Source organism: Neofelis nebulosa, chromosome X (assembly GCF_028018385.1).
Source record: "Neofelis nebulosa isolate mNeoNeb1 chromosome X, mNeoNeb1.pri, whole genome shotgun sequence".
NCBI classification, from domain to species: domain Eukaryota; kingdom Metazoa; phylum Chordata; class Mammalia; order Carnivora; family Felidae; genus Neofelis; species Neofelis nebulosa.
The window spans coordinates 86670058-86697733 of record NC_080800.1 but is presented as its reverse complement, the minus strand read 5'-3'; the positions used below and the strand labels follow the sequence as shown (position 1 = coordinate 86697733).

Sequence of the window (27676 nt, the reverse complement as noted above, 5' to 3'; positions counted from 1 at the left end):
GAAAATGCAGACTGGTGAATGAATGCCTGAGGCCTAGTCCAGGGCCATGGGCCTGGAAGGTTGGTGGTAATTCTTCCCACACTGAAGGCTCAAAAGGTAAAGCAGTCCATGAATTCAAAACCCAAACCAGACCTTTCAGGCCATTATGAAAGTCTATTTGTCATGGAAGGAGATGTAACATGTTTTAACGGTTTATTGGTTGAATTAAACATTTTGAATAATTAGGAATATGGCATGTAGGACCCCAACTGAAGTATTGCCTCCGACCTTGCAAATTTTATAAATCTTACAGGTGGGTCACGTTAAACATTTGGTTAACTTTACCCCACCATGAGCCATCAGGCCCTCTCACTGCTGTTTTGTGGTGCTTCAAGGCAACCACATGACTACATCAGAGGAAACAGATGAGTTCCTGGTTGTGTACTTGTCCACTGCCCTTGTACTAATCGTGGTGTTTTCCATTTGGTTCTCCCCTCATAGTACAGTAAAGTATGACAAATACTTAAAACATAGAGCTCAAGGAAAGGTTCCTGCCCATTCTTTTTTTTTTATTTATTTTTTAATGTTTATTTGTTTTTAAGAGGGAGAGACAGAGCATGAGCGAGGGAGGGGCAGAGAGAAAGAGAGAGGGAGACGAAGAATCTGAAGCAAGCCCGATGCGAGTCTTGAACCCAAGATCCATGAGAGCATGACCTGAGCTGAAGTCAGATGCTTAACTGACTGAGCCACCCAGGTGCCCTGGTTCCTCCTGCCCATTCTTAACAAATGGACTACAGGGGCTCTCTGCTGCCATTCTGTGGCTATCACTGGTATCTACCAGACATTGAAATGTATTCCACTGATGCAGTGCCATCCCTATGTGAGTGGCAGATTCTAGCCACATACTGGTAGTTCTTGAGTCCAAGAACATCCACATTTTGTGATAATTGGGACACTTACATGCAGACAAAGCATTGCTGCCCATGGTGAGGGTGATGTAACAGTGCATGAATGGACATAGCATTCAGTGACCATTTCATGCCCCCTTACATTCTCACACTGCTGGCATTTTGAGGTAGAACAGGCCCTTAAGGAGGTGACTAATAAAGATTGCTAGATGTTGCACTACTGTCATGATAACCTGAGGAGCTCTATGAATCTGCTCCCCAATGAAACTGGTAAAAATTAGTTTTGTGTTTTTTTGTTTGTTTGTTTGTTTAATCAAACAATATAAATTATCTAGAAATGCTCCTAAGGGCATACAGCCAGTAAAGAAACATTTATTCAAGAATATCTGCTAAAATCTGATAAGGGCCGTGGGGTGCCTATGTGGCTCAATCAGTTAAGCATCCGAATCTTCGTTTCAGCTCAGGTCGTGATATCACGTCGGTGGTTTCGAGCCCCACATTGGATTTCAAATGAAAGCCGGGTGTGAGCTTGGGATTCTCTCTCCCACTCCCTATTTCTCCTCCGCTCCCCCACTTGCTCAAGCACATGCGCGTGCTCTCTCAATCTCTCAAAATAAATAAGTAAACACAAATAATTGATAAGGACAGTGAGAACCAGTGGCATTTGAGCCAAAACCTATACCCCCTCTTTCCCTCTTTTGTCAGCAAGAGAGAAACTCCAAATTGGTACAGCCAAGAAAGCAGGGTACCTTCTCCCCCCTTCTCCCAGAGTGATCTTTCCAGAAAAGGCAGAGCATCAACATTTCTCATATTGCTCCAGCTACCTATTGCTGACGTGAAGTCTAGGTGAGTATAGTCCGAGGTGGGGTTCCCGTCTTCCATGCAGTTTCCCCCTATAGGATTGCCTTCGATGCAGCACAACTGAGAATATTGCGGCCCCAGTTTAGTAAGAGATTCCACACTAGGTGAGTCAAACCAAGAAGACGTGAAACTACTGTCCCCCTCCACTGAATCAGCAGCTCCCAAAGCAGGAGTGTTATCCATTAAGAAGTACACCATTCCCAGTTCCTCATCTATAGCTCATAGACTTTTTCCCAAGAAGCAGGCCATTAAACAGAGGGCTCTGCATCTCTTCCCAAGGGAAGTGAATCAATTTGCAATAGACGATGAAGAAGTTGAAGCTTATAGCCCTCTCAAAAATAATAGTTTGTGGTTAAGAGCAATTAAGAGTAAGAGCCTAAATGTCCATCAACTGATTAATGGATAAAGAAGGCGTGGTTTATATATACAATGGAATTCTACTTGTCAATGAGAAAGAATGAAATCATGCCATTTGCAACAAGGTGGATGGAACTGGAGGGTATTATGCTGGGTCAAATGAGTCAGTCAGAGAAAGACGGATATCATATGTTTTCACTCATATGTGGATCTTGGGAAACTTAATAGAAGACCATGGGGGAAGGGAAGGGAGAAAAAGCAGTTACAAACAGAGAGAGAAGGAGGCAAACCATAAGAGACTCTTAAATGCAGAGAACAAACTGAGGGTTGATGGGGGGTGAAGGCGAGGGGAAAGTGGGTGATGGCACTGAGGAGGGCACTTGTTGGGATGAGCACTGGGTGTGGTATGGAAACCAATTTGACAATAAATTATATTTTAAAAAATGAATAAAAGAAGAGCTGGCAAAAAAGAGTAAGTGAGTAGAATTATTCAAATTAAAAACTAAACTGTAAGAAAGCTAGTTTACCAGGGTGCCTGGGTTGCTCAGTCAGTTAAGTGTCTGACTTCGGCTCAGGTCATGATCTTGCGGTTCGTGGGTTCAAGCCCCACATCAGGCTCTGTGCTGACACCTCATAGCCTAAGAGTCTGCTTTGTTTTCTGTGTCTCACTCTCTCTCTGCCTCTCCCCCCCTTGTGTGCGCCCCCCCTCCTCTTTCTCTCTCTCTCTCTGTCAAAAATAAATAAACATTAAAAAAAAATTTAAAAAAGAAAGCTAGTTTGCCAGAGAGAACCAGGGAAATGTACAACTAGGAAGAGCCCCACTGGGGTGAGAACAAATCACAAATACTAGCCTGAAAACTGTCCCATCAAAGGAACCCAAATTTAATTGGTTCAGTCTATTGAGCAATTTATGCCCAATCCTGCAACTCATGAAGATTACCAGCTGAGTGTGGTCAGGGAAAGAGACAATCAAAAGTAGCCTTGCAAAAAATACTCATCCTTGAGTGATTGAAGGCATATCCAAGCCTGTGCTTGGTTCCTTGAGGAGGTAAATCAGAGGTTTCATGCTTTGGGGGAGGTGGAATAGACTTCCAAAATAATCCAAACAGTCATTAAGCAAATAAATAGAAAAGCAAAGAACAATAACAAGCACCAGAGGAGGAGTCAGTAGCCAGAGTTGCTACAACATATTATCTCAAATGTGCAATTTCCCACAAAAGATTAAGAGACGTGCAAAGGAACAAGGAAGTCTGACCCCAGTTTTGATTTACTCCTATTCACCTCATTGGTGAGAAAGGGATGTTCCACCCTAAACAGTATGCGATGGCCAAATGCACAACACCTGATGCCAGGCAGATGAACTAAAACTTAAGTTTATTAATCAATTATACAGCCCTGAAGGAAATCATTCCAGTACACACAAGGCCACGTGAAAATTGCACTTGAAAACATAGTGGCTTAGCAGAGACTGTGGGAGGCAGGCTTTATAGTTACAAGAGGTTGGGGTGACCCTTAATTTTTACAGGAGGTTGTGATCAGTTGGAATAGTTTTGCAATCTGGCAAGGAAATGAAAGCTATCGGGCTGAGGATTGGGTGGAACCTGAGGATATATTTCTGCCAGCACAGGTTTACATGAAGCACCCATAAGAGATGAGGTTGAGGTGTGCCTGGGTGGCTCAGTCGATTAAGTGTCTGACTCAATTTAAGCCCAGGTCATGATCTCACAGTTCGTGAGATTGAGTCCTGAGTCAGGCTCTGTGCTGACAGAGGGGAGCCTGCTTGGGATTCTCTCTCTCTCTCCCTTTCTCTCTGCCACTCCCCTGCTTCAGCTCTCACTCTCTCAAAATAAATAAACTTTTTAAAAAAGATGAGGTGAGAACAAGAAAAGCCTTTTTGCCATCAAATCAAATACAGGCAATATGTCCTGCCTGAGCAAAAATGAAATACTCAGATTTTAGGAAAGCCTGCTTTCAGGAGGAGAAAATCCACCAAAGAATGAAATCAGCTTGTTAACATAAATTTATCAAATCATTAGAGGAAGCACATTCACGAGAGAGAAAATCCATTGAAACAAAGTAGAATTGGACTTCATATGGACAATAATTTGAACACATCAACACCAAGAGCACAAGAAAGGCCTGACAAGTATCGCAAATGCTGGTAGTTATGAAATGACAAATAAACATGTAAAGCAAACTGGAAAATAGGACATAATCCTTTCTCAGGCAATCTCGCATGGAATAAATTTTGGGGTCCCTATTTCCTCCTATCTTCCACTTTTTTTAGCATTGAATAACTGACACATCAGGATCAGATTCTCCAGGACAGGCTGCAAAATTGAAGAGATAGTAAAAACACTTGATAAGGAACAAGTGGATGAGGTTGCTTCTGATAGTCCTGAATCAACTAATGGAGCAGTTAATTCAAATCAAGCAGTTCAAGGGAGGCTATCAATAAATAATGTTTCAGAGGAAGCAGAAGAAACAGTTCTTTGGGATATCTCACCACTATCTAGATAGTGGTTATTCATCTGTGAGTTGGACTGGAAAGTATTAGATCTTTATTATGTCATGCAATATGTTCGACGACTAACAGAAGAACAATTAAATTGGAAATCTACTTTTCTACTGAAAACAAGAAGCACACTGGAATTCTGCCTACTTTTAGACCTATATTAAACACTAAGTGCACTGTAGTCTAAATGAGCTAAGAGATGCAGACCTTACTTTTCCAGTCCATATCCAAGACACTATTGATCAGATTTATGTGAGATTAAGACTATTCTTCCAGGAATTCTTGAAACCAATATCTCAGATTTATAAGATTATTGTTTTTACTACTCTTAAGAGGGTATAAGCAGATATTATCTAATTATGGTAGCTCCTAAAAGGCAACTAGTGAGGCACTGGCCTTTCTGTGAAAGTTGTGTTTGTTTACAAGCAACATATACAAAGAACTTATCTTTGGAAGACATCTTTCAAAAACTGTAATAGCTGACAAACCACCACAAGCCTTTACATACCAGCTTTTCAATAGAATCCTTATAGAAAGCTAGTTTGTAGAGTAAACTCTCAATGTACTCCTAAATGTGATTACATATATTTAGAAGCTTGTAGACCTGAATGATGATGTTCAACTTCACATCAAAGGAAAATTTTGATTGCATGATTTGCTTTCCCCAGATTAACTACAAAGACTTCTCAAAACAATGAAGGGAGAGAGAAAACAGGGCCCTTTTAGACTAAGGCAACACATTCTTACTCCTTTTGAAAATTTACATTTTGTAACCCATCTTGCTTTTCTTAATTTTGGTGTTCAGTGATAATCAATGGTTGCAGAAAGAAACTTTACCTATCTCAGCTTACATACGCAGAGTAGGTAGGCTGAAACAAAAAAAGCCTTTGGAACTCATGCAACTCTGAATTTTTTATGTACAGAACATCTGAAGTTCATATAGAATTATGTTTCTGCCACAAGCAGTTTGGTCCCATAGTCACACAGGGTTTTATTTAAAAAAAAAAAAAAGATGAAAATGGACTTGTTTTTCTTTCTCTGTTTGGTGTTCTAAGTGCATATAAAGCCACACTTCTACTACTTTAAGATTCTCATCTTAATAGAAATTGCTGATAAAAGTTGTTTCATTTTTCCTGTTAAGATTTATAACTTTTTAAAAACATGTATTGACTTGGGTTAGATTAGAATTTCATGGGGCGCCTGGGTGGCGCAGTCGGTTAAGCGTCCGACTTCAGCCAGGTCACGATCTCGCGGTCCGTGAGTTCGAGCCCCGCGTCAGGCTCTGGGCTGATGGCTCGGAGCCTGGAGCCTGTTTCCGATTCTGTGTCTCCCTCTCTCTCTGCCCCTCCCCCGTTCATGCTCTGTCTCTCTCTGTCCCAAAAATAAATAAAAAACGTTGGAAAAAAAAATAAAAAATAAAAAAAAAAAAGAATTTCATTATGCATTTTAGCTGAGGCACTTCAAAGTGTTTTTAAATGGTCAGTTTTGTTTTTTTCCAATACACTTGAATGCCATTTGCCCACTTGTTCTGCCTGCATATTGCATATTTGTTTAAAAATACTCTCTACTTTCAGTCCATGTAAGTTTCATTTAGAAAGAGGCACATTTACACTTTGTTTCTAAAATATTTTACTGTGGTGAAATCTTTTCAGAAATGAAGAGACCGAGTAGGTAAGAATACATTAATGGCTAATACTCAAAAGATTTAAACCATTGTGATGGCATATATTCCAAATGGTAATATCTTGCAACAGCACACAGAGTTAACAGATAAAGGTATGCCTCAGATATCTCTGTGCTCAGGAATCTTTAAGGAAAGTGAGTTTGGCCACCTTTTGGGCTTAGTTTGGTTACTGCTCCCTTTAGTTTTCTCCACGAATGAAGCATTCAGCACAGTGACTCAATATTTTCACTTAATCTGCATGGATTGAGATTACCTCTGGTATGCTCTTGGTGTTAATCAAGGTAAAAATCTGTGTAATTGTTTACTAATATATTCTTCATAATCTTGTGGCATAGCACACATTCAATCCACAAATGTAGTTAATACGTCTTCACAGTGGTTTTCTCTGCTATAAGTGGTACTTAAGACTTGATTCTCCAATAGAGCTACCATAAGAGGTTTATACTTTTATAGTATTGTTTGGTCTCCTTTTAGGGAAGCTTTTTTAAATGGAAGGTGTAATATGGGATGGAATGCTTTCCCTCTCAACTCTAGAAACTTGCAAGAGGCCCAGACTGCTTTTCTGTAAGGGATTACCAAAGAACAGAATGTTTTTCTAGAGTGGTTTGATATTTTTGTTAAGAAAGTATAGTATGAGAAAGTAAGAAATGGACAAATGGAAATTGAGGAGTATTTCAACTAGTTATTATGTACATTACTGGCTTACTAGCAAAACTTGTATATTTTACATATTAGATGCAGCATCATTTTCTTTTTTTAACCTTAAATTTATTTATTTTTTAACATTTATTTATTTATTTATTTATTTATTTATTTTAATATGAAAATTATTGTCAAATTGGTTTCCATACAACACCCAGTGCTCATCCCAACAGGTGCCCTCCTCAATACCCATCACCCACCCACCCCTCCCTCCCACCCCCCATCAACCCTTCAGTTTATTCTCAGTTTTTAGGAGTCTCTTATGTTTTGGCTCCCTCCTTCTCTAACCATTTTTTTTCCTTCCCCTCCCCCATGGTCTTCTGTTAAGTTTCTCAGGATCCACATAGCAGTGAAAACATATGGAATCTGTCCTTCTCTGTATGACTTATTTCACTTAGCATAACACTCTCCAGTTCCATTCACATTGCTACAAAAGGCCATATTTCATTCTTTCTCATTGCCACGTAGTATTCCATTGTGTATATAAACCACAATTTCTTTATCCATTCGTCAGTTGATGGACATTTAGGCTCTTTCCATAATTTGGCTATTGTTGAGAGTGCTGCTATAAACATTGGGGTACAAGTGTCCCTATGCATCAGTACTCCTGTATCCCTTGGGTAAATTCCTAGCATTGCTACTGCTGGGTCATAGGGTAGGTCTATTTTTAATTTTTTGAGGAACCTCCACACTGTTTTCCAGAGCAGCTGCACCAGTTTGCATTCCCACCAACAGTGCAAGAGGGTTCACAATTGCACCAAGAAGCATAAAATACCCAGGAATAAACTTAACCAAAGTTGTAAAAGATGTGTATGCTGAAAACTATAGAAAGCTTATGAAGGAAATTGAAGAAGATACAAAGAAATGGAAAAACATTCCGTGCTCATGGATTGGAAGAATAAATATTGTTAAAATGTCAATACTACCCAAAGCTATCTACACATTCAATGCAATCCCAATCAAAATTGCACCAGCATTCTTCTCCAAGCTAGAACAAGCAATCCTAAAATGTGTATGGAACCACAAAAGGCCCCGAATAGCCAAAGTCATTTTGAAGAAGAAGACCAAAGCAGGAGGCATCACAATCCCAGACTTTAGCCTCTACTACAAAGCTGTCATCATCAAGACAGCATGGGATTGGCACAAAAACAGACACAGAGACCAACGGAATAGAATAGAAACCCCAGAACTAGACCCACAAAAGTATGACCAACTAATCTTTGACAAAGCAGGAAAGAATATCCAATGGAAAAAAGACCGTCTCTTTAACAAATGGTGCTGGGAGGACTGGACAGCAATATGCAGAAAGGATGAAACTAGACCACTTTCTTACACCATTCACAAAAGCTTCATTTTCAAACGTGTCCTAGAAACAAGAATATTCAACTTTGTTTATTTTTTAACCCAATTTTTGTTATATTAACAAAGATTTTAACATTTCATCAGTTTGGGCAATTTCTTATTATATTTTCTGTTGTGTATGTAGTTAGCATGTGTACTGAACTGTTCAAACATTAGCATGCTCAACAAGCTTATTTTGTGAAAATTTCTTATTTATTAAGAAATAATTATGGCAAACTTTGTTCAAAAACAATGAAATCATTTGCAACTCAGAATGCCTTTTTTAAATCTTTCAAGGTATTTTGCTTGCAGGAAATATTACCACAGATTTATTTTTACAAGAATCATTGAAATGAGTTTTTGTTAGGATATCTAGTCATCTTTATGCATTTTGTCTCTATCTTAATTGAAATAAAATATTTACAGCTTTAATTAAAAAAAAAGAACTGCCTGTGAGAGTGGCTTCATGTCAGATACAACAGCCAGTAATTACAAATTAACTACTGTATGTTCAAAGTACTAAAGGAACCACCATTGAAGAAAATACAAAAGTATAATGGCAATGCCTGCCCCCGCCAAAGGAAAAAAAAAAGATTATTAATGAAGATTTAGAAGTTACTTAACAGATAATCAAATGGAAATTTTGGAGTGAAAACTAAAATTACTGAAATGAAAAATTCATTGGAGGGGTTCAACAGTAGATTGGAAAAATTCAGAATAAAAAATTAGCAAAGTTAAAAATAGGTTGAGCAAATAGTAGAGAAAAATAGAATAAATACAAGTGAACAGAATCTCAGAGAAATTTGGGATTTTATTAATTTTACCAAGATGACAAAGAGATAGATACCAAACAGACACATCACAGTAAAAATGTTGAAATCCAAACTGCAAAAGAAAATCTTGAAATCACCAAGAAGACAACAACCTGTCACTTGCAAGGGAATCCCAATAAGATTATGAAATGATTGCCCATCAGAAACAATGGAGGTCAGAAGGCAGAGAAATAAAGTGCTTAAAGAAGAAAACCGTCAATCAAGAATCCTATGTCAAGTGATGTGATCTCTCAAAAATGAAAGTGAAATAAACACATTCCAGAAAAACAAAGTCTTGAAGAATTTCTTGTAAGTACACCTGCTTAAGGGACTTCTTTAGGCTCACAGTGGGAGACCCCAGGGGATAATTTTATTCTATTTTTTAAAGCTCATACCAATTTATTCTGTTTCCAGCAATGTGGCAAGTTTGCTTTTGCTTCCAACAAACAGTAGATATTGTAATTATTTTAGAGATGGTTAATTTCGTAAGTGCAAAATGGGAACTCAGCGTATGTTTTTTAAAATATTTCTTTAATTGTGAGATTGTGTGTTTTTCCATGTTAGATTACCAGTTCTATTTATTATGGTGTCAATAGTCAATTAGTATAATGTACCATTTTATCTGCTGAATTTTAAATATTTTTAATATAATTTATTGTCAAATTGGCTAACATACAGTGTGTAAATGTGCTCTTGGTTTTTGGGGTAGATTCTCATGGTTCATAGCTTACATGCAAAAACCAGTGCTCATCCCAACAAGGGCTCTCCTCAATGCCCATCACCCATTTTCCCCTCTCCCCCACCCTCCACCCACCCTCAGTTTGTTCTCTGTATTTAAGAGTCTCTTATGGTTTGCCTCCCTCCCTCTCTGTAACTAATTTTCCCCCATCCTTCCCCCATGGTCTTCTGTTAAGTTTCTCAAGATCCACATATGAGTGAAGACATACGATATCTGTCTTTCTCTGACTGACTTATTTCACTCAGCATAATACCTTCCAGTTCCATCCATGTTGCTGCAAATGGCATGATTTCATTCTTTCTCATTGTCAAGTAGTATTACATTGTATATGTAAACCACATCTTCTTTACCCATTCATCAGTTGATGGACATTTAGGCTCTTTCCATAATTTGGCTATTGTTGAAAGCACGGCTATAAACATTGGGGTACATGTGCCCCTATGAATGAGCCCTCCTGTATCCTTTGGGTAAATTCCTAGTAGTGCTATTGCTGGGACGTAGGGTAGTTCTACTTTTAATTTTTTGAGGAACTTCCACACTGTTTTCCAGAGCGGCTGCACCAGTTTGCATTCCCACCAGCAGTGCAAGAGGGTTCCCGTTTCTCCACATACTCACCAGCATCTGTAGTTTCCTGAGTTGTTGATTTTAGCCACTCTGACCGGTGTGAGGTGGTATTTCAGTGTGCTTTTGATTTGTATATGCCTGATGATGAGTGATGTTGAGCATCTTCTCATGTGTCTGTTGGCCATCTGGATGTCTTCTTTGGAGAAGTGGCTATTCATGTCTTTTGCCCATTTCTTCACTGGATTATTTCTTTTTTGGGTGTTGAGTTTGGTAAGTTCTTTATAGATTTTGGATACTAACCATTTATCCAATATATCATTTGCAAATATCTTTTCCCATTCTTTTGGTTGCCTTTTAGTTTTGTTGATTGCTTCCTTTGCAGTGCTGAACCTTTTTATGTTGATGAGGTCCCAGTAGTTCATTTTTGCTTTTTAATTCCCTTGCCTTTGGAGATGTGTCAAGCAAGAAATTGCTGTGGCTGAGGTCAAAGTGGTTGTTGCCTGCTTTCTTCTCTAGGGTGTTGATGGTTTCCTGTCTCACATTCAGGTCCTTCATCCACTTTGAGTTTATTTTTGTGGATGGTGTAAGAAGGTGGTCTAGTTTCATTCTTCTGCATGTTGCTGTCCAGCTCTCCCAGCACCATTTGCTGAAGACACTGTCTTTTTTCCATTGGCTATTCTTTCCTGCTTTGTCAAAGATTAGTTGGCCATACATTTGTGGGTCCAATTCTGGGTTCTCTATTCCATTGGTCTATGTGTCTTTTGTGCCAATACCATACTGTCTTGATGTTTACAGTTTTGTAGTCTGGGATTGTGATGCCTCCCGCTTTGGCTTTCTTCTTCAATACTACTTTGGCTATTCAGGGTCATTTGTGTTTCCATACGAATTTTAGGATTGTTTGTTCTTGTTTTGGGAGGAGTGCTGGTGCAATTTTTATTGGGACTGTATTGAATGTGCAGATTGCTTTGGGTAGTATTGACATTTTAACAATATTTATTCTTCCAATCCATGAGCATGGAATGTTTTTCTATTTCTGTGTGTCTTCTTCACTTTCCTTCATAAGTTTTCTATAGTTTTCAGCATACAGATCTTTTACATCTTTGGTTAGGTTTGTTCCTTGGTATTTTATGATTCATGGTGCAATTGTAAATGGGATCAATTTCTAGATTTCTCTTTCTGGTGCTTCATTATTGGTGTATAGAAATTCAACCGATTTCTGTACATTGATTTTGTACCCTGTACATTGACTTTGCTGAATTCATGTATCACTTCTACCAGTCTTTTGGTGGAGTCTTTTGGGTTTTCCATGTAGAGTATCATGTTGTCTGTGAAAAGTGAAAGTTTGATTTCTTCTTTGCCAGTTTTGATGCCTGTTATTTCATTTTGTTATGTGATTGCTGATGCTAAGACTTCCAACACTATGTTACGCAACAGTGGTGAGAGTGGATATCCTTGTCTTGTTCCTGATCTCAGGGGGAAAGCTCTCAGTTTTTCCCTGTTGAGGATGGATATTAGCTGTGGGCTCTTCATATATGGCTTTTATGATGTATAAGTATGTTCCTTCTATCCCAACTTTCTTGAGGGTTTTTAATAAGAAAGGATGCTGTATTTTGTCAAATGTTTTTTCTGCATCTATTGACAGGACCATATGGTTCCTATCTTTTCTTTTATTAATGTGATGTATCACATTGATTTGCAAATATTGAAGCAGCCCTGCAGCCCAGGAATGAATCCCGCTTGATTATGGTGAATAATTCTTTGTATATGCTGTTGAATTTGATTTGCTAGAATCTTGTTGAGAATTCTTGCATCCATGTTCATCAAGGATATTAGCTTGTAATACTCCTTTTTTGTGGGGTCTGTCTGGTTTGGGAATCAAGGTAATGCTGGCTTCACAGAATGAATCTGGAAGTTTTCCTTCCCTTTCTATTTGTTGGAACACCTTGAGAAGGATAGATATTAACTCTGCTTTAAATGTCTGGTAGAATTCCTCTGGGAAGCCATCTGCCCCAGATCTCTTATTTGTTGGGAGATTTTTAATCACTACTTCAATTTCATCAGTGTTCAAAATTTCTATTTCTTAAAAAAAAATCTATTTCTCCCAGTTTGAGTTTTGGTAGCGTGTGGTGTCTAGGAATTTGTCCATTTCTTCCAGGTTGTCCAGTTTGTTGGCATATAATTTTTCATAGCATTCTCTGATAATTGCTTATATTTCTGAAGGGTTGGTTGTGATAAATACATTTTCATTCACAATTTTATCTATTTGGGTTCTCTCTCTTTTCTTTTTGAGAAGTCTGGCTAGGAGTTTATCAATTTTGTTTATTTTTTAAAAACTAACTCTTGGTTTCATTGATCTGTTCTACTGTTTTTTTTTTTCTATATGTTCATTTCTGCTTGGATCTTTATTATTTCTCTTCTTCTGCTGGCCTTGGGCTTTCTTTGTTGTTCTGCTTCCAGTTCCTATGAGTGTGTGCTAGATTTTGCACTTGAGATTTTTCTTGTTTCTTGAGATAGGCCTGGATTGCAATGTATTTTCTTCTTAGGACTTCCTTTGCTGCATCCCAAAGGGTTTGGACTGTTGTGTTTTCCTTTCCATTTATTTCCATATATTTTTAAATTTCTTCTTTAAGTGCCTGGTTGACCCATTCATTCCTTAGTAGGATGTTCTTTAACTTCCATGCATTTTGGAGGTTTTCCAAACCTTTTCCTGTGGTTGATTTCACGTTTCATTGCATTGTAATCTAAAAGTATGCATGGTAAGATCTCAATTCTTTTATATTTATTGAGGGCTGTTTTGTGACCCAGTATGTGATCTATCTTGGAGAATGTTCCATGTGCACTCGAGAAGAATGTGTATTCTGCTGCTTTAGGATGAAAGTTATGAATATATCTGTCAAGTCCATCTGGTCCAGTGTATCATTCAGGGCCATTGCTTCTGTATTGATTTTCTGTCTAGATGATATGCCCATTGTTGTAAGTGGAGTATTAAAGTTCCCTTCAATTACCACATTCTTACCAATAAGATTGCTTATGTTTGTGATTGTTTTATATATTTGGGTATCTCTGAATTCAGTGCATAAACATTTATAGTTGTTAGTTCTTCTTGATGGATAGACTCCATGATTGTCATATAATGTCCTTCTTCATCTCTTGTTACAGCCTTTAGTTTAAAATCTAGTTTGTCTGATACAAGTATGGCTACTCCACCTTTCTTTTGACTTCCAGTAGCATGATAGATGGTTCTCCATCCCCTCACGTTCAATCTAAAGGTGTCCTCAGGTCTAAAATGAGTCTCTTGTAGACAGCAAATCGATGTGGTTTTTTTTTTTTTAATCCATTCTGATACCCTATGTCTTTTGGTTGGAGCATTTAGTAAATTTACACTCAGTGTTATTATTGAAAGATATGGATTTAGAGTCATCGTGTTATCTGTCGATTTCATGCTTGTAGGATGTCTCTAGTCCTTTGTAGTCTTTGCAACATTCCACTCACAGAGTCTCCCTTAGGATCTCTTGTAGGGCTGGTATAGTGGTGATGAATTCTCTCAGTTTTTCTTTGTCTAGGAAAAACTTTATCTCTCCTATTCTGAATGACAGGCTTGCTGGATAAGGATTCTTGGCTGCATATTTTTACCATTCAGCACTTTGAAAATTTCTTGCCACTCTTTTCTGGCTTGCCAAGTTTCAGTGGATATGTCTGCTAGTACTGTGTCTACCCTTGTAGATTAAGGCCCGTTTATCCTTAGCTGCTTTCAGAATTCTCTCTTTATCTTTGTATTTTGCCAGTTTCACTATGATATGTCATGCAGATCGATTCAAGTTACGTCTGAAGGGAGTTCTCTGTGCCTACTGGATTTCAATGTCTGTTTCCTTCCCCAGATTGAGGAAGGTCTCAGCTATGATTTGTTCAGGTTCACCTTCCGCCCCTTTCTCCTCTGTTCTTCTTCTGGAACTCCTATGATACGGACATTATTCCATTTCATAGAATCACGTAGTTCTCTAATTCTCCCCTCATGATCCAGAATTTTTTTTATCTTTTTCTCAGCTTCATCTTTTTCCATAATTTTATATTCCATTTCACCTATTCTCCCCTCTGCCTCTTCAATCCTCACTGTCACCGCCTCTGGTTTATTTTGCACCTCATTTAGAGCATTTTTTATTTCATCATGACTATTTTTTTTAGTTCCTTGATCTCTGTAGCAATAGGTTCTCTGCTGTCTTCTATGCTTTTTTCAAGCCCAGCATTTAATCTTATGACTATTATTCTAAATTCTTGTTCAGTTATACTGTTTATATCTGTTTTGATCAATTTTTTGACAGTCATTTCTTCCTGGAATTTCTTTTTGAGCAGAATTCTTCCGTTTCATCATTTTGGCTAGTTTTCTGTCTCTTATGTGTTTTAAAAGTTAATTATGTGCCCTGCCCCTGCGAGCACTACTATATAAAAAGGGGTCATACACTGTCCAGGCCTGGCCCTTCAGGAGGTGTTTTTTGGAGTGTGTCACTTGCCCTCTGTTGTTGTGACTTTGGTTACTTTATCTCCCTACTCTTAGTGATGTTTTGGAGGCTCCACCAGGTGTGCTTTGATTTGTTTGTTGAACAGCCCTGGAAAGAAGAACAAACAAACAAACAAACAAAAACAAAAAACCAGAAACACCAGCTACAAGTCAACCACAGGGTGGAGGCAGTGCTGATGAAAGAGGCCTTACCTCATACAAAGAGAGAAATGACATGGGTGGGGGAAAAGAAAAGAAAATTGACCATACAGAGAAACTAAAGACTTAATCCAGAGAGAAAAAAAGGAACATAAAGAAGGAAGTTTAGAACATGTATAAAGAGAATAGATTAAATATGTCTGATTAAACAAAACAACCAGAGTATCCAGACTAGAGGAGGGAAGAGATAAGAAGGTGAAAACGAAAGAAGAATACATATGTGCAAGAATTGTCTCAGAATTAAATCAGGCAATGCAATGGCTGTGGTCTGGAGGAGGGGCAGCCTGGTTTCTCAGTGTCAATCCTGCCCCTGTAGATACACAGTTACCAAGTGTGAATCGGCGTTGTTTAGTGTAGTTGGATCCCGCCTCCACTGTGGGCCCATTGTCCATTCCCTGAAGCCCCACATTGTTGGTGATGGGGACAAAAATGGTGACATCCCAGTCTCTCCTCTACAGACTGGGTGTCCCAAACTACTCTGTTCAAGCCATCTTCATTGTGCGGTGGGAGCGAACGAGGTGGTTTGTCCCGCTCTGCCAACTCCCACTCCTCTCTGGTGCTTGACTGGGATTTAAACCCCGGTGTCTTAAAGAGTCCCACTCCATGCGCCCCAGTTCCAGGGAAGAGCCACCCCATGCCGCCTCACAGTGCCACGTGTGTGGTTTGCCCTGCTCTGCTGACTCCCTCGCCTCCCTGGCATTCGGCTGGGACTTAAATCCTAATGTCTTTAAGGTTCCCCCTCCGTATGCCGCAGTTCGCCCCAGTTCGGGGAAATGCCCCTCCGTGCCGCCCAATATATGGTCTCTGGCTGGTGGACGCAGGTGGTCTTTGTCCTTTGAATGGTTATATACCTTCTTCCCAGAGCACTCCAGGGAGGGGATTGCTTTCTGCCACTGCAGACTGTGCCTCTGAACTAGTTACCCTTCCCGGGACTGGCTCCCCTCCTCTCCAGGTGTGTGAACAGGTCAGTTGGCCCCAGTCCAGAGAAAGCCCCAAAGTTAGAGATTGGATCTTTCTCTGTCCCAATCAGTGGTTTTTCTCTTGTCCAGATACACTCCTACATTTCCCCAGCCTCTCTTTCTCTTCCCTTTGTCTCTCGGCAGAAAGGGATCCCTCCCCTCTGTTCCTCTGCTGCCCATTTTATCTCTCCCAGTTCACAATCACGCACCTATGGCCCATCAGGTTGTCCCCGTGGGTCCCTGGAGGCATCCCTGTCACTTTGCCGCCCGGACTCTTGGAGATCAAAGTACTTTGGCCTCAACACTGCTGTGTTTGAGAGACGAGGGAACTTCAGATCCCCATACTTCTCCCCCATCTTGGCCTCTCTTCTCCCAGAGGACAATTTTAATACACACGCACACAACACAGAGCAACAGTAAGTTTGTATTTATAAGACTATATAGATGCATACTTCTTCTCCGATCTTTCCTTAAGTGATTTAAATAGCAACTGTATGAAATAATATTGGGCCTATAATATACAGAAATTTAATATATTTGGTAATAATAGTGCAAAAGAAATGGGTTGGAACAAAGTACTGGGCTTTATTCCATATGCTGACTTGAATTCTCAGGAACAAATGAAAGGAACCGCCTATGATAAAAAAGAAAGTAAAATGACAAAAGCTATGAATATATCCTTGTTTTCCTTTCTTCCCTCAGATTCTTTAAGAGACATAGAAATATATGTAGCAATAATTATAACAATATATTCTTGGAGTTGCAATGTTTATTATTTAATTAATTTTTTTTAATGTGAAATTTATTGTCAAATTGGTTTCCATACAACACCCAGTGCTCATCCCAACAGGTGCCCTCCTCAATACCCATCACCCACCCCCCCATCAACCCTCAGTTTGTTCTCAGTTTTTAAGAGTCTCTTATGTTTTGGCTCCCTCCCTCTCTAACCACTTTTTTTCCCCACCCCCCATGGTCTTCTAAGTTTCTCAGGATCCACATGAGAGTGAAAACATATGGTATCTGTCTTTCTCTGTATGACTTATTTCACTTATCATAACACTCTCCAGTTCCATCCACGTTGCTACAAAAGGCCATATTTCATTCTTTCTCATTGCCACATAGTATTCCATTGTGTATATAAACCACAATTTCTTTATCCATTCATCAGTTTATTATTTAACATGTATAGCAAGAATATGAGAAAATAAGGTAAGGGGATACAGCTATCTAGAAGTAACATTTCTACATCTAACTGGAATTAGGTTAGTATAAACATGAAACTGATGCTGAAAAGTTAAGATGTATATGTTAAACCCTAGAACAACCACTAAAAATAACTAAAAATATATAATTAAAATGAAAAGTCTGGCTTCTGATAAAAACTTCTGTGTGAGGCTTGGAAGCTGGCAGAGTATCAGAACCCTAAGCTCATCTCATCTCATGGATATAACTCTATAATACTCACATCACTGCAAATAACCCAGACAAAGACCAAACACTGGTAGAACAACTCCACAACCACAGGTAGAGAAGAGGCCACATCAGAGAGGAAAGGAAGGGCAAAGACATGGTGGGGAGCTAAATGGTCCCACAGGACTATCCTTTGGAGGGAAGGATGCTGCAGGCATGGAAGGGGGGAGAAACAGACTATCACACTGGGTAGCATGCACAGAAAAGACGAATCCCCATAACATTTGGAATTCAAAACCAGAGGGGACTAATTTCATGAGTTCTTACAACCAGTGGGACTTAAAACTTGGGATTTTAAAACCAGGGGCTTGGCTCTGTGAGAGCCAGGATGGTGAGAAGAAATTGAGTCACTGTCCTTAGACACCACAATAAGCAGTCCATGGAGATACAGCATAGAAGCAGCAGTTTGAAAAATTCCTGGGGCATATGGGAGGGAGAGTTTTTTACTCATCTCAGAGCAGGTCCTGGAGGGACAAAGATCCTTGGGAGGCTCTCCAAGAACAAAGTAGCTGGCAGGAAGCATTTTGCTCCCCCGAGCATAAACAGACAGCCTAGGAGAAACAGTATGGTGCCGACACCCACTACCTGTCTTGCTTACAGCACTGCCCTGTCCCCCAATTTGTGCTTAGGCAGATCTGCCCCTTCCAACCAGGCCTGCCTCAGGCCAACCACTGCAGTTCCTCTCCTGTAGAAGACTAGCACACAAAACTTGCAAACACTGTATGTCCTACCCCTGTGCACGTTATGGATCCGCCCCTCTTCAATAAGTTCTTGGCTGAAGCCCATGCAAAGTGGTACCACAATCCAAGAATTGTGCAAGTAGCCCTGATAGGGTCCAGCATCACTCCAAAGTGACTCCTGCCCCAGGGAGAGAGGAAGATAACCACACACACCAGTCAGACTGTGGCCCCAAAAGTGGGCTTGGGGCAGACAACTGGTCTAACTGCAGGCCCCATCCACCAATGAAATATTCTCAGACAACAATACAGGGAATATGCCCTGCAGTTTGGTGCTACTGAATCTTGTAAATGCCTCCTCTGACTCAACTCAAGCCCAAGGTGTCTCCAGACTGGCCCACTACCACCACAAGGACCAAAAACTGCTGACAACAGGCAAAGAGATCCACTATAGATTACTGGCCTGAAGGAAAAAGTGGCTTAGCCACAAGAGCAAGGCACATGCAATACACATAGGACAACCTCTGAAGTGTCAGGTTCCAGTGACCAATGGACACTGCACAGCAGGCCACTATAAGACCTCTTCTTCGTAAGGTCACTACTTTCAAAAACAGGAGACATAACTGAATTTCCTGCCACACAGAAACAAACACAGAGCGGTAGACAAAATGAGACAGAGGAACATGCTCTAGTTGAAAAAAAAAAAAAAAGACCAAATCACAGCAAAAGACCCAAGTGAAATGGAGATAACTGATATGCCTGATGGAGAATTTAAAGTAATGATCATAAAGATACTCACTGGACTTGAGAAAAGGGTGCTGGACACAGGTAAGTTGCTTAACAAAAAATAAAAATAAAAAAGAGGCAATCAGAGATGAAGCACACAATAAATGAAACTAAAAATACATTAGATGGCATAATGGAAGACAGAGTAATGGAAAGTAATCAAGTCAAGTAGGTGAAAGGAAAAAAAATGTGCACAATGAGAATAGACAGGGAACTCAGCAACACCATCAAGCATAATAACATTGGCATTACATGGATCCCAGAAGAAGAATATAGAAAGGGGGGACGAAATTTATGTGAAGAAATAATAGTTGAAAACTTCAAAAATCTGGGGAAGGAAACAGAAATCCAGATCTACGAGGCACAAGACCCCCAACAAAACCAGCCAAAAATAATCACCCCAAGGCACATGGTAATTAAAATGACAAAAAGTAGAGATAAAGAGATAATTTTAAAAGCTGAAGGAGAAAAGAAGACCTTTACATACAAGGGAAACCCCCATAAGATTATCAGTAGATATCTTAGCAGAAATTTTGCAGGCAAGAAGGGAAAGGTATGATATATGCAAAGTACCGATCTACTGGTTTTTTTTTATTTTATATTGTTTATTTCTGCTATAATCTTTATTATTTCTCTCCTTCTGCTGGCTTTGGGGTTTCTTTGCTCTTCTACTTCTAGTTCCCTTAGGTGTGCATTAGATTTTGTATCTGGGATTTTTCTTGTTTCTTGAGATAAGCCTGAAAGGAAAAATATCTGCAACCAAGAATACTTTGCCCTGGAAGGCTATGAACCAGAATAGAAGGAGGCAACCAGAGTTTCCCAGACACACAAAAGTTAAAGTAATATTTGACCACTAAATCAGCCCTTCAAGAAATGCTAAAGGGGACTCTTTGAGTTGAAAGGAAAGACCCTAACTAAGAGTATGAAAAGTAGGAAGCAAAAAAAGCAGTAAAACTAATTGTATAAAACAGGCAAGGAACTCACGAAATAAAAGGATGTAAAGTATGACACCATATACTTAAAATGATGGAGGGGAAGGAGCAAATAATGGGTTCAAACTGAAGCAACCATTAGGTTAATTTAGACTGCCATATGCAGAATATTTTTCTAGAAATTTCGTGGTTACCACAAATGAAAACAAGTAATAGGTATGCAGAAAAAAAAGAGAAAGAAATCCAAGTATATCAGTACAAAAAGTCACCTAATCATGAGAGAAGAGAGCAAGAGAAGAAAGAAACGGAAATACAAAACAAGTAACAAAATGGCAATAAATACATACCTATCATAATTACCTTGAATGTAAATGTGTTAAACTTCCAATCACAAGACATAGGGTGACAGAATGGGAAAAAAACAAGAACCATCTATGTGTTGCCTACAAGAGGCTCATTTCAGATGCAGATTGAACATGAAGGGACCGAGAAGTATTTATCATGCAAATTAATGTTAAAAGAAAGCTGGAGTAGCAGTATGTATATCAGAAAAAATTGAGTTTTTAAAATTTTTATTTATTTATTTTTTTATTATCTATATATTTTATTTGTTTAGAGAGAGAGTGAGTGGTAGAGAGGGGAAGCGGGAGAGACAGAATCTTAAGCAGCCTCCATGATCAGCACAGGGCTCAATATGCAACTCAATGCCATGACCTTGGGATCATCACCTGAGCCAAAATCAAGAATCAAACACTCAACCAACTGAGCTACCTAGGCATCCTGACAATATAGACTTTTAAACAAAGATTATAACAATAAACAAAGAAGGACACCATATAAACACAAACAGAACTCTCCAACCAAAAGATAAAACAATTGTAAATATTTATGCACCTAACATGGAAGTACCCAAACACATAAAGTAGTTAATAACAAACATAATGAAACTAATCAATACTAATAAAATAATGAGATCCAGGGGAAGACAGTGGTGGCTCAGAAAGACGTTGGGCTCACCTCGTCCTGCTGATTGCTTACATTCCACCCACATTTGCCTCAATAACCCAGAAAACTGCCACAAGGCTAGCAGAATGGACACACATAGCCAAGCATAGAGAAGAGGCTCATGGAACAGAGTAGGAAGGGATAGAGGGGGTGCATGCTACATGCATTGGTGGGAGGGAGCCAGGGCAGTGGAGGGGCAGCCCGCCCAGCAAGGCAGAGACCCTAAGTCTGGCATGCAAAGGTGGAAGGGCCAGACTGCATGAGTTCTGACAGCCAGTGGGACTTAATATCTGGAATATTAAAAGTCAAAAGCTCTGCTCTCAGAGAGCAGGGAAGGCAAGAGGACTCCAGGAGGGAGGGTTGTTGAGCCCTGGAAGACAGAGCTCAGCTAGGCAGGAAACAAAGGTGCTGGCAAGCACCCTTTCCCTCTCCCATCACCCAGCCAAAATTCCAAAGGGAACCGGTTCCCGTTACTGAAGTTGCCTGCACGGTGCAAACGCCAAACACTGTGCTTCTGTGGATCCATTCCTCCCATAGGCCTACCTCCCTCCTGGTGCTGCAGGGCCCCTCCCACAGGGGACCACCTACAGCAATGAGAGCTAAGCCTGCCCCTCCTGCCCCTGTGCACCTTGCAGATCCACCCCAGCTAATAAACCCTTGGCCAGATCCCATCCAAGAAACACCACAAGCCTGGCACTGTGCAAGTAGCCCAGACAGGGGCCACACCACTCCAGTGAGTCCTGCCCCTGGGAGGGAGGAAAATAAGGTATACACCAGTCTGACGGTGGGCCCAGGGGGACAGACAATGGGTCTGACTGTGGCCCCTCCCACCAACACAAGTTACTTAGGACAGCACAGGGGAAGTGCCCCGCAGTTTGGATCCACCTCAGGGACTACCCAAAATGACAAAACGGAAGAATTCTCCTCAAAAGACCTCCAGGAGTAGCGACAACTAACAAATTGATCAAAAACGATTTAAGCAATATAACGGAACATGAATTTAGAATAATAGTCATAAAATTAACCTCTGGGCTTGAAAAAAGGATAGAGGACAGCAGAGAATCTATTGTTACACAGATCAAGGGACTAAGAAATAGTCATGAGGAGCTAATAAAATGCTATAAATGAGGTGCAAAATAAAATGGAGGCAGCCATAACATAGATTGAAGCAGCAGAGGAGAGAATAGGTGAATTAGAAGATAAGATTATGGAAAAAAAGGAAGCTGAGAAAAAGAGAGATAAAAAAATCCAGGAGTATGAGGGGAGAATTAGAGAACTAAGTGATGCAATCAAATGGAAAAATATGCATATCATAGGAATTCCAAAAGAGGAAAAAGAGAGAGAAAGCGGCTGAAGGTGTACTTGAACAAATCATAGCTGAGAAATTCCGTGATCTGGGGAAGGAAAAAGGCATTGAGATCCAAGAGGCACAAAGAACTCCCTTCAGACGTAACTTGAAACGATCTTCTGCATGACATATCATAGTGAAACTGGCAAAATACAAGGATAAAGAGAAAATTCTGAAAGCAGCAAGGGATAAACAGGCTCTAACTTACAAAGGGAGACCCGTAAGACTAGTGGCAGATCTATCTACTGAAACTTGGCAGGCAAGAAAGGAATGGCAGGAAATCTTCAACGTGATGAACAGAAAAACTATGCAGCCGAGAATCCTCTCTTCAGCAAGTCTGTCATTCAGAATAGAAGGAGATATAAAGGTTTTCCCAAACAAACAAAAACTGAAGGAATTCAACACCACTAAACCAGCTCTACAAGAGATCCTAAGGGGGATTCTGTGAGTGAAATGTTGCAAGGACTACAAAGTACCAGAGACATCACTACAAGCATGAAACCTAAAGACATCACAATGATTCTAAACCCATATCTTTAAATAATAACACTGAATGTAAATGGACTAAATGCTCCAACCAAAAGACATAGGATATCAGAATGGATAAAAAAAAAAACAAAACAAGGCCCATCTATTTGCTATCTACAAAAGACTCATTTTAGACCTGAGGACACCTTCAGATTGAAAGTGAGGGGATGGAGAACTATCTATCATGCTACTGGAAGTCAAAAGAAAGCTGGAGTAGCCATACTTATATCAGACAAACTAGACTTTAAATTAAAGGCTGTAACAAGAGATGAAGAGCATTATATAATAATTGCAGGGTCTATCCATCAGGAAGAGCTAACAATTATAAATGTCTATGTGCCGAATATGGGAGCCCCCAAATATATAAAGCAATTACTCACAAACATAAGCAACCTTATTGATAAGAATGTGGTAATTGCAGAGGACTTTGATACTCCACTTACAACAGTGGATAGATATCGAGACACATGATCAATAATGAAACAAGAGCCTTGAATGATACACTGTATCAGATGGACTTGACAGATATATGTAGAACTCTGCATCCCAAAGCAAAAGAATATACTTTCTTCTCCAATGCACATTGAAAATTGTCCAAGACAGATCACATACTGGGTCACAAAACAGGCCTTCATAAGTATACAAGAATTGAGATCATACCATGCACACTTTCAGACCACAATGCTATGAAACTTGAAATCAACCACAGGAAAAAGTCTGGAAAACCTCCAAAAGCATGGAGGTTAAAGAACACCCTGCTAAAGAATGAAAGGGTCAACCAGGCAATTAGAGAAGAAAATAAAAAATATATGGAAACAAATGAAAATGAAAATATAATAATCCAAACGCTTTGGGATGCAGCGAAGGCAGTCCTGAGAGGAAAATACATTCCAATCCAGGCCTATCTCAAGAAACAAGAAAAATCCCAAATACAAAATCTAACAGCACACCTAAAGGAAATAGAAGCAGAACAACAAAGACACCCCAAACCCAGAAGAAGAAGAAAAATAATAAAGATCAGAGCAGAAATAAACAATATAGAATCTAAAAAAACTGTAGAGCAGACCAATGAAACCAAGAGCTGGTTTTTTGAAAACTAAACAAAATTGATAAACCTCTAGCCAGGCTTCTCAAAAAGAAAAGGGAGATGACCCAAATAGATAAAATCATGAACGAAAATGGAATTATTACAACCAATCCCTCAGACATACAAGCAATTATCAGGGAATACTATGAAAAATTATATGCCAACAAACTGGACAACCTGGAAGAAATGGACAAATTCCTAAGCACCGAAACACTTCCAAAACTCAAACAGGAAGAAATAGAACACCTGAACAGACTCATAACCAGGAAAGTAATTGAATCAGTTATCAAAAATCTCCCAACAAATAAGAGTCCAGGACCAAATGGCTTCACTAGGATTCCCCAGTGAAAGCAGAGATAATACCTATCTTTCTCAAGCTATTCCAAGAAATAGAAAGGGAAGGAAAACTTTCAGACTCATTCTATGAAGCCAGCATTACTTTGATTCCTAAACCAGACAGAGACTCAGCCAAAAAAGAGAACTACAGGCCAATATCCCTGATGAATAATGGATGCAAAAATTCTCAATAAGATACTAGCAAATCAAATTCAACAGCATATAAAAAGAATCATTCACCATGATCAAGTGGGATTCATTCCTGGGATGCAGGGCTGGTTCAACATTCGCAAATAAATCAATGTGATACATCACTTTAATAAAAGAAAAGATAAGAACCATATGATCCTGTCTAAAGAAACGATAAGAACCATATGATCCTGTCTATCGATGCAGAAAAAGCATTTGACAAAATTCAGCATCCTTTCTTAATAAAACCCACAAGAAAGTCGGGATAAAAGAAACATACTTAAACATCATAAAAGCCATTTATGAAAAACCCAGAGCTAATATCATCCTCAATGGGGAAAAACTGAGAGCTTTCTCCCTGAGATCAGGAACACGACAGGGATGTCCACTCTCACCGCTGTTGTTTAACATAGAGTTGGAAGTTCTAACATCAGCAGACAACAAAAGGAAATCAAAGGCATCAAAATTGGCAAAGATGAAGTCAAGTTTTCACGTTTTTCGGATGACATGTCATTATACATGGAAAACCTGACAGACTCCACCAAAAGTCTGCTAGAACTGATACATGAATTCAGCAAAGTCGCAGGATACAAAATTAATGTACACAAATCAGTTCCATTCTTATACACTAATAAGCAACAAAAAGACACATAAAGAAAATGATCCCATTCACAATTGCACCAAGAAGCATAAAAAACCTAGGAATAAACCTAACCAAAGATGTAAAAGATCTCTATGCTGAAAACTATAGAAAGCTTATGAAGGAAATTGAAGAAGATATAAAGAAATAGAAAAACATTCCATGCTCATGGATTGGAAGAATAATATTGTTAAAATGTCAATACTACCCAAAGCTATCTACACATTCAATGCAATCCCAAACAAAATTTCACCAGCATTCTTCTCCAAGCTAGAACAAGCCATCCTAAAATTCATATGGAACCACAAAAGGCCCCGAATAGCCAAAGTAATTTTGAAGAAGAAGACCAAAGCAAGAGCCATCCCAATCCCAGACTTTAGCCTCTACTACAAAGCTGTAATCATGAACACAGCATGGTATTGTCACAAAAGCAGACACAGAGACCAATGGAATAGAACAGAAACCCCAGAACTAGACCCACAAACGTATGGCCAACCAATCTTTGACAAAGCAGGAAAGAATATCCAATGAAAAAAAGACAGTCTCTTTAACAAATGGTGCTGGGAGACCTGGACAGCAACAGGCAGAAGGATGAAACTAGACCACTTTCTTACACTATTCACAAAAACAAACTCAAAATGGATGAAGGACCTGAATGTGAGACAGGAAACCATCAAAACCCTACAGGAAAAAGCAAGCAAAATCCTCTCTGACCTCAGCCGTAGCAATTTCTTACTTGACACATCCCCAAAGGCAAGGGAATTAAAAGCAAAAATGAACTATTGGGACTTCATGAAGATAAAAAGCTTCTGCACAGAAAAGGAAACAATCAACAAAACTAAAAGGCAACCAACGGAATGGGAAAAGATATTTGCAAATGACATATTGGACAAAGGGCTAGTATCCAAAATCTATAAAGAGCTCACCAAACTCCACACCTGGAAAAGAAATAATCCAGTGAAGAAATGGGCAGAAAACATGAATAGATACTTCTCTAAAGAAGACATCCAGTAGGCCAACAGGCACATGAAAAGATGCTCAACGTCGCTCCTCATCAGGGAAATACAAATCAAAACCACACTCAGATACCACCTCATGCCAGTCAGAGTGGCTAAAATGAACAAATCAGGAGACTATAGATGCTGGCGAGGATGTGGAGAAACGGGAACCCTCTTGCACTGTTGGTGGGAATGCAAACTGGTGCAGCCGCTCTGGAAAACAGTGTGGAGGTTCTCAAAAAATTAAAAATAGACCTACCCAGCAATAGCACTGCTAGGAATTTACCCAAGGGATACAAGAGTACTAATGCATAGGGGCACTTGTACCCCAATATTTATACAGCACTTTGAACAATAGCCAAATTATGGAAAGAGCCTAAATGTCCATCAACTGATGAATGGATAAAGAAATTGTGATTTATATACACAATGGAATACTACGTGGCAATGAGAAACAATGAAAAATGACCTTTTGTAGCAATGTGGATGGAACGGGAGAGTGTTGTACTAAGTGAAATAAGTCATACAGAGAAAGACAGATACTATATGTTTTCACTCTTACGTGGATCCTGAGAAACTTAACAGAAGTCCATGGGGGAGGGGAAGGAAAAAAACAGGTAAGAGAGGGAGAGAGCCAAGACTCTTAAAATCTGAGAACAAACTGAGGGTAGATGGGGGGGTGGAGGGAGGGGGGGTGGGTGACGAGTATTGAACAGGGCACCTTTTGGGATGAGCACTGGGTGTTTTATGGAAACCTATTTGACAATAAATTTGATATTTAAAAAAATTAAAAATTGATCTACCCTATGACCCAGCAATAGTACTGCTAGAAATTTACCCAAGGGATACAGGAGTGCTGATACATAGGGGCACTTGTACCACAATGTGTATAGCAGCACTTGCAACAATAGCCAAATTATGGTAAGAGCCTAAATGTCCATCAACTGATGAATGGATAAAGAAATTGTGGTTTACATACACAATGGAATATTACTTGGCAGTGAGAAAGAATGAAATATGGCCTTTTGTAGCAATGTGGATGGAACTGGAGAGTGTTATGCTAAGTGAAATAAGTCATACAGAGAAAGATAGATACCATATGTCTTCAATCTTATGTGGATCCTTAGCAACTTAACAGAAGACCATGGGGGAGGGGAAGGAAAAAAAAAGTTAGAGTGGGAGAGAGCCAAACCATAAGAGACTCTTAAAAACAGAATAAACTGAGGGCTGATGGGGGGTGGGAAGGATGGGAGGGGGGGTGATGGGCATTGAGGAGGGCACCTGTTGGGATGAGCACTGGGTGTTGTATGGAAACCAATTTGAAAATAAATTTTATATTAAAAAATAATACAATAATAATAGGGGCCTCTAACATCCCACTTATGTTAATGGACAAATCATCCACACAGAAAATCAACAAGGAAAACTTTGGATTTGAATGACACCTTGGAATAGATAGATCTAACAGATATATTCAGAACATTCCATCCTAAAAGAGCAGAATGCACATTCTTTTCAAGCACACATGGATCATTCTCCAGTATG

General features: G+C 39.4%; 1 pseudogene; it reads left to right on the top strand.

Annotated features, from left to right (window-relative positions):
* Positions 1-46: 46 nt before the first annotated feature.
* Positions 47-5293, top strand: LOC131502116 (CTD small phosphatase-like protein 2; annotated as a pseudogene).
* Positions 5294-27676: the final 22383 nt, after the last annotated feature.